Here is a 14,558-nt window from a genome sequence, read left to right on the forward strand (position 1 = left end):
AAGTGTTACGGTTTTATGTTCCATGTGCATTTTCTATTACCTAAGGACACGATAGTATGGATGAGGTGAAAAGATCAAAGTTGGCATGAACTAAGCTGCAGTCTCTTCTGTAATCCCTCACTTCTCCTCTTCCAGAATTTGTTAAGTGTACTGTACTGGAGCTAAATTACTCTAATTGTAGAAAACTTGCCATTCCCCTAGAGAATAGTCTCAGACTTCCTGTTCATCTTTAAAATCAATATTAGAATTGCTTTTATCCAATATCCATTCTCTTTTAATAGTAATAAAACTCCTGATATTAAGGTGTGCTCTTGCTGATCAGAATAAAAATTACATTTCTGTACCTGTCTTGCTGTTGAGTGTAGTTACTAATCTCTGGCTGATGGGATGCAAGGAAAGTATATGAAAGCTTTCAAGAACCTTCCTTCAGAGACAGCTTGTTCTTTCCTCCATCCCACTGCTTAGAATGAGAATGTCATCTTCTCTTATAAGAAGTCAAGCCAGCAAACAGTGGTGCATCAAGAGGAAAGAAGCCTCAGTTCACCCATACACAATGGCATAACCAGGGCTACCTACTGCAATATTTAAGTGTGAAAGTAATACAAAAACACCTGAAATAGCTATTAGTTCACATTTTCTGTCATTTACATCCTTTGACCTTAACAATACAACTTCTTTCAGGGGGGAAAAAAAAGAAATCAACACTTGTTCATTTCCATGGTTTCATATAGTGAATCAACCAGTTTGAGAAAGGAAGACATAAGTATATGCTACTAAGTTTTACTTTCTCAAGATGTGAAAGAAAGAATTAATGGGAATTCTCAGGACTTTGTTAACATTCTCAAATGTATTCTCAGTACTAAAGACAGGACTGCTCCACTCTAGAATCTTCTGGATTCTATGGAAATCTTCATTTCCATGGCTGCTGCCTTTCTGAAATGTCTATTACTGTACTATTTCCATTTTTTCTTCATGGTAGTTAATGACTAGAATTTTTGGTTGAGTTTTTGTTCATGTTTTTCTTTTTCCCTTTCTATTTTTGGTTTGTAATATTAGAGATCCTGTGATATAGCTCAATTCTACATCTCCCCAAAGCCCAAGGTTCCATTTTTGTAGCTTTTGGGGAACTTGCTTACCTTTTATCTAGGCCTAGAGGTATGCAATGGCAGCCCACTCTAGGACTCTTGCCTGGAAAATCCCATGGACAGAGCAGCCTGGTGGGCTGCAGTCCATGGGGTCGCTGAGGGTCAGACACGACTGAGCGACTTCACTTTCACACATTGGAGAAGGAAATGGCAACCCACTCCAGTGTTATTGCCTGGAGAATCCCAGGGACAGGGGAGCCTGGTGGGCTGCCATCTATTGAGTCGCACAGGGTTGGACACGAGCGAATGACTTCACTTTTACTTTTCACTTTCACGCATTGGAGAAGGAAATGGCAACCCACTCCAGTGTTATTGCCTGGAGACTCCCAGGGACAGGGGAGCCTGGTGGGCTGCCATCTATGGGGTCGCACAGAGTCGGACACAACTGAAGTGACTTAGCAGCAGAGGTATGTAGTAGGGAAACACAATTTTTGAGAATGGGAATCAGGGCATGTGACCTCTTGGATGGTTCACTTTAGGTATCAGTGTAACTGGACCACCTGGGGGTGCCCAGATTTGGGTATGTCTGAGAGGGCACTTCTGAGTGGTATAAACATTTGTAGACTGGGTTAAGTAGATTTCCCTCCCTAATGTGGGTGGGCTTCATCCAATAAGTTGAAGGCCTGACTAAAATGAAAAGACTGACTCTCCTTTGAATGGGAAGGAACTCTTCCTGACTGACTGCTTTCAAGGTGGGACATCCGTTTCTTCCTAAATTCAAACTGAAACATTTGCTTTTCCTGTGTCCTGAGGTTGCTGACATTTGGTCTGGAACTATACCATTGGTTCTCCTGGGTCCCCAGCTTACTAACTTCGGATCTTGGGAGTTCTCAGGCTCCATATTGCAAGATTCAATTCCTTATAATAAATACATATATTTGGAATATATATATACACACACACACACACACATATATATATATTCCCTATTGATTTTGTTTCTCTGGAAAACCCTAATACAGTTTCAGCACTTCTCTTCACTCTTAACAAAACAGTAATTCCAATGAATAAGTGAGTATAACCTCCAAGGAAAGCCTGGCTATGGACAGACATATCGTGGGACCTAGAAACAAAACCTATTACAGTATTTTACATGATGAAGCCACAGCCAGGCCAGGGCTTAGAGTCATACATATGGAGTTAGATGACATCCTACACATTATTTGTTTCACTGATTTACATGGGGGTTGATTCACAACATGATGAGAGGAATTCAGATTTACAGACATAGACAGTTTTTCTGGACTAGATTGGAAACGGAGAAAGTAAGATTGCCAGATGGCACAGAAAGCTGGCAAAGATCTTGAGAAAGAATTCATACCAAGAGAAGAAGGAATTTGGAATGGCAATTTCACAACAGGGTTTGAGGATCAGATGACAGCAAAGATATAGTGAGGCAGCTGATAAAGAAATCTCATCCCAATCTGGCTACCTTTTTGTCAATATACACTCCACACAGACAAAGGATCAGGATCATGAGTTTGAGAATAGAAAGTGAATCTCTCCCTAAGTAGCTTAACATTTCAGGATTCAAACCACCCCCAAACTACCCAACTGAGCATTAGGTATGCTCAGCCACTCAGTCGTGTCCAAACCTTTACAACCTCCTGGACAGTAGCCCGCCAGGCTCCTCTGTCCATGGGATTTCCAGCAATTTCTAGTATTCCAACAAGAATACTAGAGTGGGTTGTCATTCCCCCCTCCAGGGGATCTTCCCAACCCAGGGACTGAGCCTGTGTCTCCTCCATTAGTAGAAGGATTCTTTACCACTGAGCTACCTGGGGAGCTTCAACTGAGTATGCTATATGTGTTTTTTTGCTCTCACACTGCTGCTGCTAAGTCGCTTCAGTCGTGTCCGACTCTGTTCGACCCCGTGGACGGCAGCCCATCAGGCTCCCCCGTCCCTGGGATTCTCCAGGCAGGAACACTGGAGTGGGTTGCCATTTCCTTCTCCAATGCGTGAAAGTGAAAAGTGAAAGAGAAGTCAGTCAGTCGTGTCTGACTCTTCGCGACCCCATGGACTGCAGCCTCCCAGGCTCCTCCATCCATGGGATTTTCCAGGCAAGAGTACTGGAGTGGGGTGCCATCACCTCCTCCGTTGCTCTCACAGGAGACTGCCAAATTTTACAGCACCATGAAGATTAAAAGCATCAGAACTGAGGTGAATCAGCAGGGGCCTGAGTGAATGCAGAAGTACAAATGAAATGACATGATAGAAGCCTGTATTAATTCATGAACTTATGTAAGAAACTCTTCTGGATTTCCAAAGGTAGTTTCAGAATGGTGGGACGGTGAAAGTATTGGAACTCTTGAATGAGATTTAGAAGTGAAAATCTTCAGTTCAGTCACTCAGTTGTGCCCAACTCCTTGCGACCCCATGGACTAAAGCATGCCAGGCTTTCCTGTCCATCACCAAACTCCTGGACCTTACTCAAACTCATATCCATCGAGTTGGTGATGCCATCCAACTATCTCATCCTCTGTCATCCCCTTCTCCTCCTACCTTCAATCTTTCCCATCATCAGGGTCTTTTCAAATCAGTAAGTTCCTTCTCATCAGGTGGCCAAAGTATTGGAGTTTCAGCTTCAGCATCAGTCCTTCCAATGAATATTCAGGACTGATTTCCTTGAGGATTGACTAGTTGGATCTCCTTGCAGTCCAAGGAACTCTCAAGAGTCTTCTCCAACACCACAGTTCAAAAGCATCAGTTCTTCAGTGCTCAGCTTTCTTTATAGTCCAACTCTCACATCCATACATGACTACAGGAAAAACCATAGCTTTGATTATATGGACCTTTGTTGGCAAAGTAATGTCTCTGTTTTTTAATATGCTCTCTAGGTTGTCATAACTTTTCTTCCAAGGAGTAAGCATCTTTTAATCTTACGGCTGCAGGCACCATCTGCTGTGATTTTGGAGCCCCCCAAAATAAAGTCTGTCACTATTGCCATTGTTTCCCCATCTATTTGCCATGAAGTGATGGGACCAGATGCCATGATCTTAGTTTTCTGAATGTTGAGCTTTAAGCCAACTTTTTCACTCTCCTCTTTCACTTTCATCAAGAGGCTCTTGAGTTGTTCTTCACTTTCTGCCATAAGGGTGGTGTCATCTGCATATTTGAGGTTATTGATATTTCTCCCAGCAATCTTGATTCCAGCTTGTGCTTCTTCAAGCCCAGCATTTCTCATGATGTACTCTGCATATAAAAGTTAAATAAGCAGGATGACAATATACAGGGTGAAAATCTTGGGTACTGCTAAATTGACTGCATTCATACCCAAAGATTAGTGAGATTTTGGAATGTTTGGGGGATAATATGTGTCTTCTGGACCTCCCACAGTACTGTCTTAGACACAAAAATCAACCTGCATTGTTCTACTTTCTCTTTCAGAGAAGAGTGTGGGGATCTAAGAGTCAAAAGAATTTCATATACTTCATATCTTATTCTACTTGATACTTTTATGATTAACATTCTAATTAAGATGGAGACTTTTTTAAGATTCAGGGAGTGTTTTCTCAAATTTAACTTCTGCCACGCGTAGTTCTATCCCAAGCCTTTTAAGAAACTTGATGGGCATTATAGTAAGATTTTGAGAAAATTTTTCTCTCCTTTTTCTCATCTCAGTCTACCACCTTCCGCTTGCCATTGGAAATGTCCTTGTCGATCTTGCTTTCTTGCATTTTGGCACACGATAGTAGACAATGATGGAGAAGGCAATGGCACCCCACTCCAGTATTCTTGCCTGGAAAACCCCATGGACGGAGGAGCCTGGTGGGCTGTAGTCCATGGGGTCGAGAAGAGTCGGACACGACTGAGCGACTTCAGTTTCACTTTTCACTTTCATGCATTGGAGAAGGAAATGGCAACCCACTCCAGTGTTCTTGCCTGGAGAATCCCAAGGATGAGGGAGCTGGTGGGTTGCTGTCCATGGGGTCGCACAGAGTCGGACACGACTGAAGAGACTTAGCAGCAGTGGACAATGAAGGAGATTTTAGGTTCTCAAAGGAAAGATGCACAGTGGTGTTAAACCCCTTTCCTCCTTCAGCATTTAAAGCCAGAAGTGCCTAATTTGTTTCAGTTTTGCTTGTTGAAACTGATCAATCAATAAATGTCTTTTAGACACCAATGTGACTAGCACTGGGCTTCTGGGAACTTAGTGGTAAACTAGGCAGACCCAGTCCCTTCTCTTGTGGAGCTTGCAAACTGGTAAAGGATAAACACACAGAAGTACAGGTTCACAGAAAGCTATAATACAATATGCAAGAGAAATAATAAAAATACTATATTTACAGTATAGTATAGTGTAGTAATATATAATATAGGAGTTAAAAGCATGAGCCCTAGAGTCAGACTGCTTTTGCTTCAAACTTTAACTTTGCTACTCGTATATTATCTTTTTAATCTGTCATGTGAATAAAATATAAGCATAAGCACATACACTAGGTGCTAAATAATTCTTGGCTACCATCATTAGCTCTACATTTTCTCTGGAGTTGTCTGTTTTTATATTGCTATTATGTGTGTACTGTCTCTCCCATGTATTGTTCTAATTGTTATTATTCTTACTGTTTATTTAAATGATCACTATCACCTGAAATCTCTTCTTCTAGCAGCATGCATTAATTTTTCTGGGATTTTATTTCAATCTTCTTTTTAAAGTCCTAGGGCAGAGATTCCCTGAACATGTTACTCACCAGCAATCTATTGCCTGATAATCTGAAGAGGTAAAGTGTTGTTGTTGATCTTGTTCCTTCTAAAAGTGAGTCCATTGCAATCATTATCCATTCACCCAGGCCCAGTGCCTCCCTTCCCTGTTTTCCTATCAGAGTCCTGTTATGCCCTCAGAAAGACTCATGGCAGACTCTCTGCTACTTTTAGCAAGTTCAGTGATAGTATCACCAGAAGGGCAACTGTCATTAGTGTCTCAAACTTGATGGGCATTACTTGATCTTTGAACTTGTGCGTCTACAGAATCAACAAACTGAAAGTACTTAGCGATGACTCACCAGATCCATTCCTAACAGTAATACATTTTCTACATAACACAAAGACCTTGTTTGTGTATTTCCTTGTTTTAAAATAAAATTAATGTTCTTATTGAAACCCCTGTTAATGCATATCCCTGATGTGGGAAATCAACCAACGAGAAAAAATGATCTTATCTCTCTCTTACTGTTTGGCAGTTTTAACATGCCCAAACAGAAATCTTGGTGGGAAAAGAAACTGTCTTGCTGTATCTATAATTTATCAACATGGAAACATTATGGTTCTAGTCATAAAATTTGAGAGGTCAGTCTTATCTCCACAACTGTGCTCTCAAGATTTTCTAATAGAAGGAGATGTATTTCATAAGAGTAAATCTAATTACCAAAAGTTGGTAAGAGGAGAGGAGATGCAGATACAGAACATTTTGTGAAGATGCAAGTATAAACTTTAAATTGGGGAGAGTGATTACAGGGCATAGGCAGAGGAAGTAATAAAGACGGAAGTGGCAGCCTCAAAATGTTTACATGAGAGAATGAGGAGCAACAAACAGGTTAGAAGAGGGAGGGTAGAGGTCTGGTTCTGAAGCTACAAGGATGCTCCTTCATTTAGAATAGATTTAATTTGGGGTCAAAGAGACCTTGGGAAGGGCTGCACCTTACAAATACCTCTTTGATTTATGTACTAGGGAGGAGAGAAAAAGGTCATGAAAGCATAAATATGATCTGCACCAAGATATGTATTATGACAGAGCAGATCATAAAGTTACCAAACATAACACAGCCCTTCCCTACACTGGAATACCCTGTCTTGGAAAGTATATTATTACTACTGAAGGTAACAAAATGTTCAATCATTTACAAGGATTGGCATGGGCTCCAGCCTCCATTCTCATCCTGTGCTCATTCTTAGGCCGTTTTTAAAGACCATTCAAATGACAACCAACAATTCAGCAAATATTTCATAAGCATATCTACATTTTCCCAGATCACAAAAGCCCAATTCACACAGCACTATTACTATAATTGGCTTGTTACACACCTATATCTTCCTCTCTAGACTGAACTGTACAAAATTGGAGAGACTTTCTTGGTATCACTAGAAATGATAATAATAGCTAACATTAATTTATCACCTACTTTTTGCCAGACACTGTACATTTAACATTCTTAACAACCTGTAGAGTATTTATTCTTTCACTTATGCATACGGTTCTATTTTGGGAGTACCTGATTGGGTTGAGTACTGTGCCGGACTTTGTAACTAGATTAGCAAATAGCACACAAGCAGGCTCAAACTTGATGACGCTTACCTTCTGGTAGGGGAAATAGGCGATCAATAAGAAACAATCAGACCCCCAAAAAAGTGAAAAAGATATTGGCAAAGAATATCTATTAAGGTAAATGAGGTCAGAGAGAATAACTGGATGATGAGGGAGATGGTAAGCAGAGGGCTACTTTAGATAAAGTGGTTCATAAAGTCTTCTGAGAGAAAGTGTTGTTGAGGTCAACAAGGAAATGAGACTATCATGTGACAGTGTGAAAGACTAATATGGAAAGTTACTCATCTTGCTTGAAAGACAGAAAATAGTCCCCTCAAAGCAAGCAACTAAGTGGTCAGAATGTTATGGATGGGTAGGGAGGAGTCAGATCTTGTAGGTCTTGGCTTTAGGCCATTGTAGGTAAACTGAATTTCATTCTATGAGCAATAGAAAACACCAGCACATTTATCTCCATTTAATCAATTTATAGTTGAAGTTTGATGTCAAAGACATTAGTTCTTGATCTTGATTCTGGCCCAGTACACAGAACATTAGCCATCATCATCCCCACCCCCCCAATAATCATATTGTCACCATTATTTTACAGATAAGGAACTCAAGGTCTTTAAATTCTGAGAAACTTGCCCAATGTCACAGCCAGTGAGTAGAAGGGATAGCATTTGAATTCAGGTTCTCTAACTCCAGAACTAAGGTGCTTTACCTCAGCACCTTTAGTTTCTAGCAGGTGGTAGACATTTAACAATTATTTCCTGAAAAATAAATAGAACAATAAGTATACGACATTGTATTCGACTCTGAAGCAAACTGATAAATGAGTAAAATAGAGACCCAACTGTTAAAATGCTTAAAATGGAGATAAAGTAGGGATTACAGATTAATCAAATGTACAGATAACCATACTACAAGGCAGATTTTTGTTTCTTATTTTTAGCAAATATTTTTTGGACTCCTGATATCTGTCTCTATGTCAAGCTCAAAACCAAGAGAAGAGAATATTGTCAACAGTATTAACATAACTGCAACTGAAGGCCACACACCGCAACTAGGAAGTAGCCCCCACTCTCTGCAACTGGAGAAGGCTCGTATGGAGCAATGAAGACTTAGTGCAGCCATAAATAAATAAATATAGATAAATCTTTTTTAAAAAAGGCTTCATGGAAGGACCTTGAAAGACCCTGAAAGATGAAGACAATTTTGGGGGGAGACTGCACCAACTGCCAGGTAGAACTTCCCTGACCAGGGATCAAATCTGTATCCCCTATAGTTAATGCATGGAGACTTAACCCTTGGACCTCCAGGGAAGTCTGAGGAAGACAATTTTGACACATGAAACTGTGAGGACAGTGGGGAGCATTCTAGACAATGACAGTGTAAAGGGAGGCACAGAAGTAAAAGAATTTAAGACCTATTCACCAAAGAGTCAATGGTTCAATTTAATCTGAAAAGAAAATGCATGTGTCAAGAAACAGGAGAAAATCTTGAAAAGGAAGTTTGTGGCTGTATTTTGAAAAAAATTATATAGTAGACAGGTCTGTTCTCCATAGAACATTCCCTAATAAACTTCAAATGCACTTCAGACAAGGAGTTAAAGAATAGAGGGTTCAGGTAACTGATAAGTTCTACGTACTTAAAAGACTTGTCTTGGTACAAAGAAAGGAAGAGTATGAAATGGTCAATATCCATTCTTAATATCCCTTCTGTTGTTTCTATTAGTTCCCTGAGAGAAGGTGAGATATTGTCTTGTTCACTGCATAGCAAGATAGCACCTAAACACTTTCCACAGGTAGGTGCTCAGTAAGAATTTGTTGAGTGAGTATGAGGATGACTAGTACAGTGTTTTGATGACTTTCTGCCACAAAACTTACATTTGTTAGGAATTAGGAATGATATTTTAAGTCCCTCATCTAGTGACTTGCAATAGGGCAATATCACCCATAAAAGGTGTTTTAAAAATTATGAAGGTGTTTCTGGTAATAATAAGGAATAGGAGACACCAATGATATTTAATATGTGAAGGCCAAAAATGCATAGGAATATTTTACATAACATAGCATTGTTCTTGCAGGTACAGCACTTGGGCTTCCCTGATGGCTCTGATGGTAAAAATCTGCCTGCAATGTAGGAGATCCAGGTTTGAGCCCTAGGTCAAGAAGATACCCTGGAGAAGGGAATGACAACCCATTCCAGTATTCTTGCCTGGAAAATTCCATGGACAGAGGAGCCTGGAGGGTTATAGTCCATGGAATTGCAAAGAGTCAGACACACAAGAGCTACTAACCCTTATAATCATCCGAGTTTTATACCTAATCCCATTTTACATGTAAATACAAGTAAGTTGTATACAGTTTTATGGGAGCTTGGAAACAGATACTTCAGTTGAGCATCTGATAAGAACTTAGCCCTTGTTGAAACCTTGATTACAGCCTTAAGAGACACCCTAACCAGAGTATCCAACTATGGTATGCCCTGATGCCTGACCCACAAAAGTGTTAGTCACTCAGTCGTGTCTGACCCTTTGCAACCCCATGGACTGTAGTTTACCAGACTCCTCTGTCCATGAAATTCCCCGGCGAGAACACTGGAGTGGGTTGCCATTTGCTTCTCCAGAGGAACTTCCCGACCCAGGAACTGAAACCAGGACTCCTGCATTACAGGCACATTCTTTACTGTCTGAGCCACCAGGGAAGCCCACAAAAGTTAAGTGATATTATATAAGTTGTTTGAAGCCACTGAGTTTGTGGTAATTTGTTATGAAACAATAGAAAACTAATACAGATAGGATAAAAAAAATTTGCCCTAATTTGTATAACTAGTAGGTGATGAATGTTTAAAAAAAAAAAAAAAAATCAAGCACAGCTCTGTGTCCAGTGCCAGTGCTTTTTTCAATTATCAGAAACTTTAAGACTGAGGGGAGAAGGGAGGTTAAGATATTTCATGCCAAATACTTTCAAGATACTAATTAAAGTGAGAAGAGGCAATACACCAAGAGTGGGATGTAACATACTGTTAGGATGCCCAGGAAAGTGGTCTAGACTGAAGATACAGATTTGAGAGTCATCATATTATAAATAGTATGTAGCCAAGAACATGAATGAAAACATCCAGAGAGTGGTAAAGTTGTGAAGAACTAGAATGAATATTTAAGGGATGAACAGGCATGAACTTAGAGAAGAAAGAGGAAAACTCAAGAGTTGAGTAGGAAACTAGAAAAATGATACCTTAGAAGTTGAAGATACATTTTCTAAAAACAGAAGTCAGTGCCACATGCCAGCGAGGCAGCAGATACAAGAAGGCTGAAAAAGACTTGTGAGGTTTAACTATGAGGAAGCACAGGGGTCAACAAATTGGGCTTGGAAATCTTCACACATTTTTGATCAGCATACTGAACAGGACAAGGTTTAGAATGACACAAGGTACACTACTTTGGCACTCTGTATAGATGAACACAGATCGGTTCACTTCAATTTAGCTCCACAACCATCACTGAACATCTATAAGTCAAATAAACTACCTCAGTACAATTGGGCAGATTCATTCAACTATACCTCATTCCCCTCACACTTTTCCAGCTTAGTGAAAATAATATCAAAACTTTATCAAACTTTTGCTGAATTTAAGACAAGATATATGTACATATTTCTCCTGATCAATAGCTCTGCAGCCAGTCTCCCATGTGGATTCTAAGAGTCTGCAGAAGTCCTCTCATATGAAATTCTAATTACTTTTTATACCTATGGGAAATAGATGGGGAAACAGTGGAAACAGTGTCAAACTTTATTTTTCTGGGCTCCAAAATCACTGCAGATGATGACTGCAGCCATGAAATTAAAAGACGCTTACTCCTTGGAAGGAAAGTTATGACCAACATAGCATTTTCAAAAGCAGAGACATTACTTTGCCAACAAAGGTCGGTCTAGTCAAGGCTATGCTTTTTCCTGTGGTCATGTATGGACGTGAGAGTTGAACTGTGAAGAAGGCTGAGAGCCGAAGAATTGATGCTTTTGAACTGTGGTGTTGGAGAAGACTCTTGAGAGTCCCTTGGACTGCAAGAAGATCCAACCAGTCCATTCTGAAGGAGATCAGTCCTGGGATTTCTTTAGAAGGAATGATGGTAAAGCTGAAACTCCAGTACTTTGGCCACCTCATGCAGAGTTGACTCATTGGAAAAGACTCTGATGCTGGGAGGGATTGGGGGCAGGAGGAGTAGGGGACAACAGAGGATGAGATGGCTGGATGGCATCACTGACTCAATGGACGTGAGTCTCAGTGAACTCCGGGAGTTGGTGGTGGACAGGGAGGCCTGGCGTGCTGCGATTCATGGGGTCACCAAGAGTCAGACACAACTGAGCGACTGAACTGAACTGACAGCTGCAATACAAGGAATTTAGCAAGATTATCTTAACTGCAAAATTATGCCCATCTTATTAATTTCACTGTAGCCCCCAATTTTTTCCTTCCTTTTAGATATATGTTCTGGTTTCTCAAAATCAGAATAAAACTTTTAACAGTAATATGAATTTACAATTAACCATAACCATGTTATGCCTGCTTATATATATATTTTCAACCCAATTAAGAAAATTGCTATTTTCCAGACATTTCTGGTATCAGCCTGGAGCAATGTACAAACCAACAGGGTTGTTTTTGTTTGTTTTTTAAGTTTTGCCTGAAGGCTGAGAATCCACTAACCTAAAAGTGATGGCCACTGATATGGAGCAGGGAATGAGATAAAATAAAATATCCAGAATAATTGAATGCTTTCAAGTAGCATTAATTGATCATTAAGTAGAACAAATCTCCAGTGGTTCTGTAGAATGACATATCTGTGTAACGTGATTATGAAATTTAAAAATGTAAAGCATATCCATGCCTAAAAGCTAATCTCTTATACAGAAAAATTAGTGATGACTATGACTACATTAAATGTAGATCATACATTCAGATTAGAAATGTTTTGTATGGTTTAATATGAAGGTAGTAAGAATGTGAATGTGGAAAATTACAAATTTGGCAAAGATTTAAAATTAACAACAAATCTACAAAAAAAAAAAAAAAAACCTTAGAAAGCAACTACCAAATGTACCCCAGTCAAAATTCCATTTTCAATGTTCTGTTTCATTTGTTAATATGCTATGAACACCTAGAACACCATCCGGCATATAATAAGTGTTCAAAAATGGTGCTGGCAGAAGTGGAAGTTTTGAGAGGAACACACACTGCTGGGGAGAACAATTCCAAAATGATCAATTCAGGAAGGCATCAAAATCAACTTTCCTCCTCCATGACAGAGACGGCCACCTCAAGGAAGACATAGTATGTGTGGGTTGACATGACACATCTAAACAGTTAACCTTGGAACTGGCACATGATTATGTCTCAATCATATTGGTTGTCATTTTTATTGTGTGTGTTTTTTTTTTTTTTTTGGTGGAATTGTCTTAAATACAGGTCATTTCTTGACAGAGGCTGCTCTCCTCTCCAAGCAAAAGAGCTATAAAAAGCTTAATATATACCCTGGCTACAAAAATGGCCCAAGTTCAAGCTGCTATAATATCATACTTTAGAGAGAATGGCTTAAACAATATGGATCCTAAAGGAAATCAATCCTGAATATTCATTGGAAGGACTGATACTGAAGCTCCCAATAATTTGGCCACCTGATGCAAAGAGCCAACTCATTGGAAAAGACCCTGATGCTGAGAAAGATTGAGGGCAGGAAGAAAAGGGGTCAACAGAGGATGAGACGGTTGGATGGCATCATCAACACAATGGACATGAGTCTGAGCAAACTCTGGGAGATAGTGAAGGACAGGGAAGCCTGGTGTGCTATCGTCCATGGAGTCACAAAGAGTCAAACAATTAGCAACTGAACAACAACAATTTGGCTTAGAATGACTGATTGCATTGTTTTAGTGTTGGAAAAAATTATTTCAGCTTTACACATTAAAGACTTCTCTAGATTATCAATAAAATCATTTGTGTTATATACGTTTCTAGGATTACTGTAAAATTTGGATATACTCTATTCAGTTTCTTTTCTATGTGGGCTGTAGATTTCAAAGCATTTCCACTTTTCCTTGAATCAACAGTATTATTTCCCAGTTTTCTATCCATATAAAGAATTGTGATTGCTGTGTTATCTTCATGTAAGCAAATATTTATTCTTAAACATCTTTCAAATTATGTTCCCAGAGTTCACGTCTTCATTAAGTAGATTATAAAAAGAACCTGTGTGCATGCTCCGTCACGTCAGTCGTGTCCGACTCTCTGTGACCCCATGGACCATGGACCACCAGGCTCCTCTGTCCATGGGATTCTCCAGGCAAGAATACTGGAGTGGGTTGCCATTTCCTTCACAAATCAAAGAACCTATTCAGTACTTTTACTTGAACTTTATCTCTTTCTCTTAATGAATTTTTGTATCTCCTGAAAAACTTCTGCTGTTATTTGCTTCTCACCATCAGAATAAATTTTTACTAACATCACTAAACTCTGTCATTTTCAAATCAGATTCTATTAACTTTTATTTGAATTTTCTCCCAATTCATAAAGAAAATACCAACACAATACTGTAAAGCAATTATTCTTCAGTAAAAAGATGATAAAATATGGTTTTCATATTCTTCCAAATAGAAAGGCTGCAATTTCCCACTTGTTTTAGTGAAACATTCCAAATGTTTTCAGAAGACAATTAATGGCACACTCAAGCTTCAATTATTTCAATAAACTTTTTGCATATTATAACTCTTGGAAAAAAATATAAGTTGCATGTGTTTAAAATACTCTTATGAGGTGAATCTGGAAAGAAAACATAGCTGTTGAAAAATAGTAAAGTAGTCAAAAAATTTCATTTACTGTCACAGTAGCTTTTTCTCTGACAAGACTAAGGAAATGAGCTGGCATGGCACATCTTCTGCTTACTTATTAAAGTTTTTAAAGAGTGTTTGCAGCCCTTTGTCCTCACCTTTCATAACAGCTGCCTAGTCAGAAAATGTATTGCTAATATTTTTCAGCAGCTGGTTTTTGCATTCCAGAACTTGTTTCATTTTTTAAAATTCAAAGTCAAACATCAAGATGGCTTCCAATGGACAAAAAAATATTAAAAACTATTCATTGGGTCTTTGTTGTTGTTAATTACTAATCAATGTTT

The sequence above is a fragment of the Bos indicus x Bos taurus genome, chromosome 3 (genome assembly GCF_003369695.1).
Source record: "Bos indicus x Bos taurus breed Angus x Brahman F1 hybrid chromosome 3, Bos_hybrid_MaternalHap_v2.0, whole genome shotgun sequence".
NCBI classification, from domain to species: Eukaryota; Metazoa; Chordata; class Mammalia; order Artiodactyla; family Bovidae; genus Bos; species Bos indicus x Bos taurus.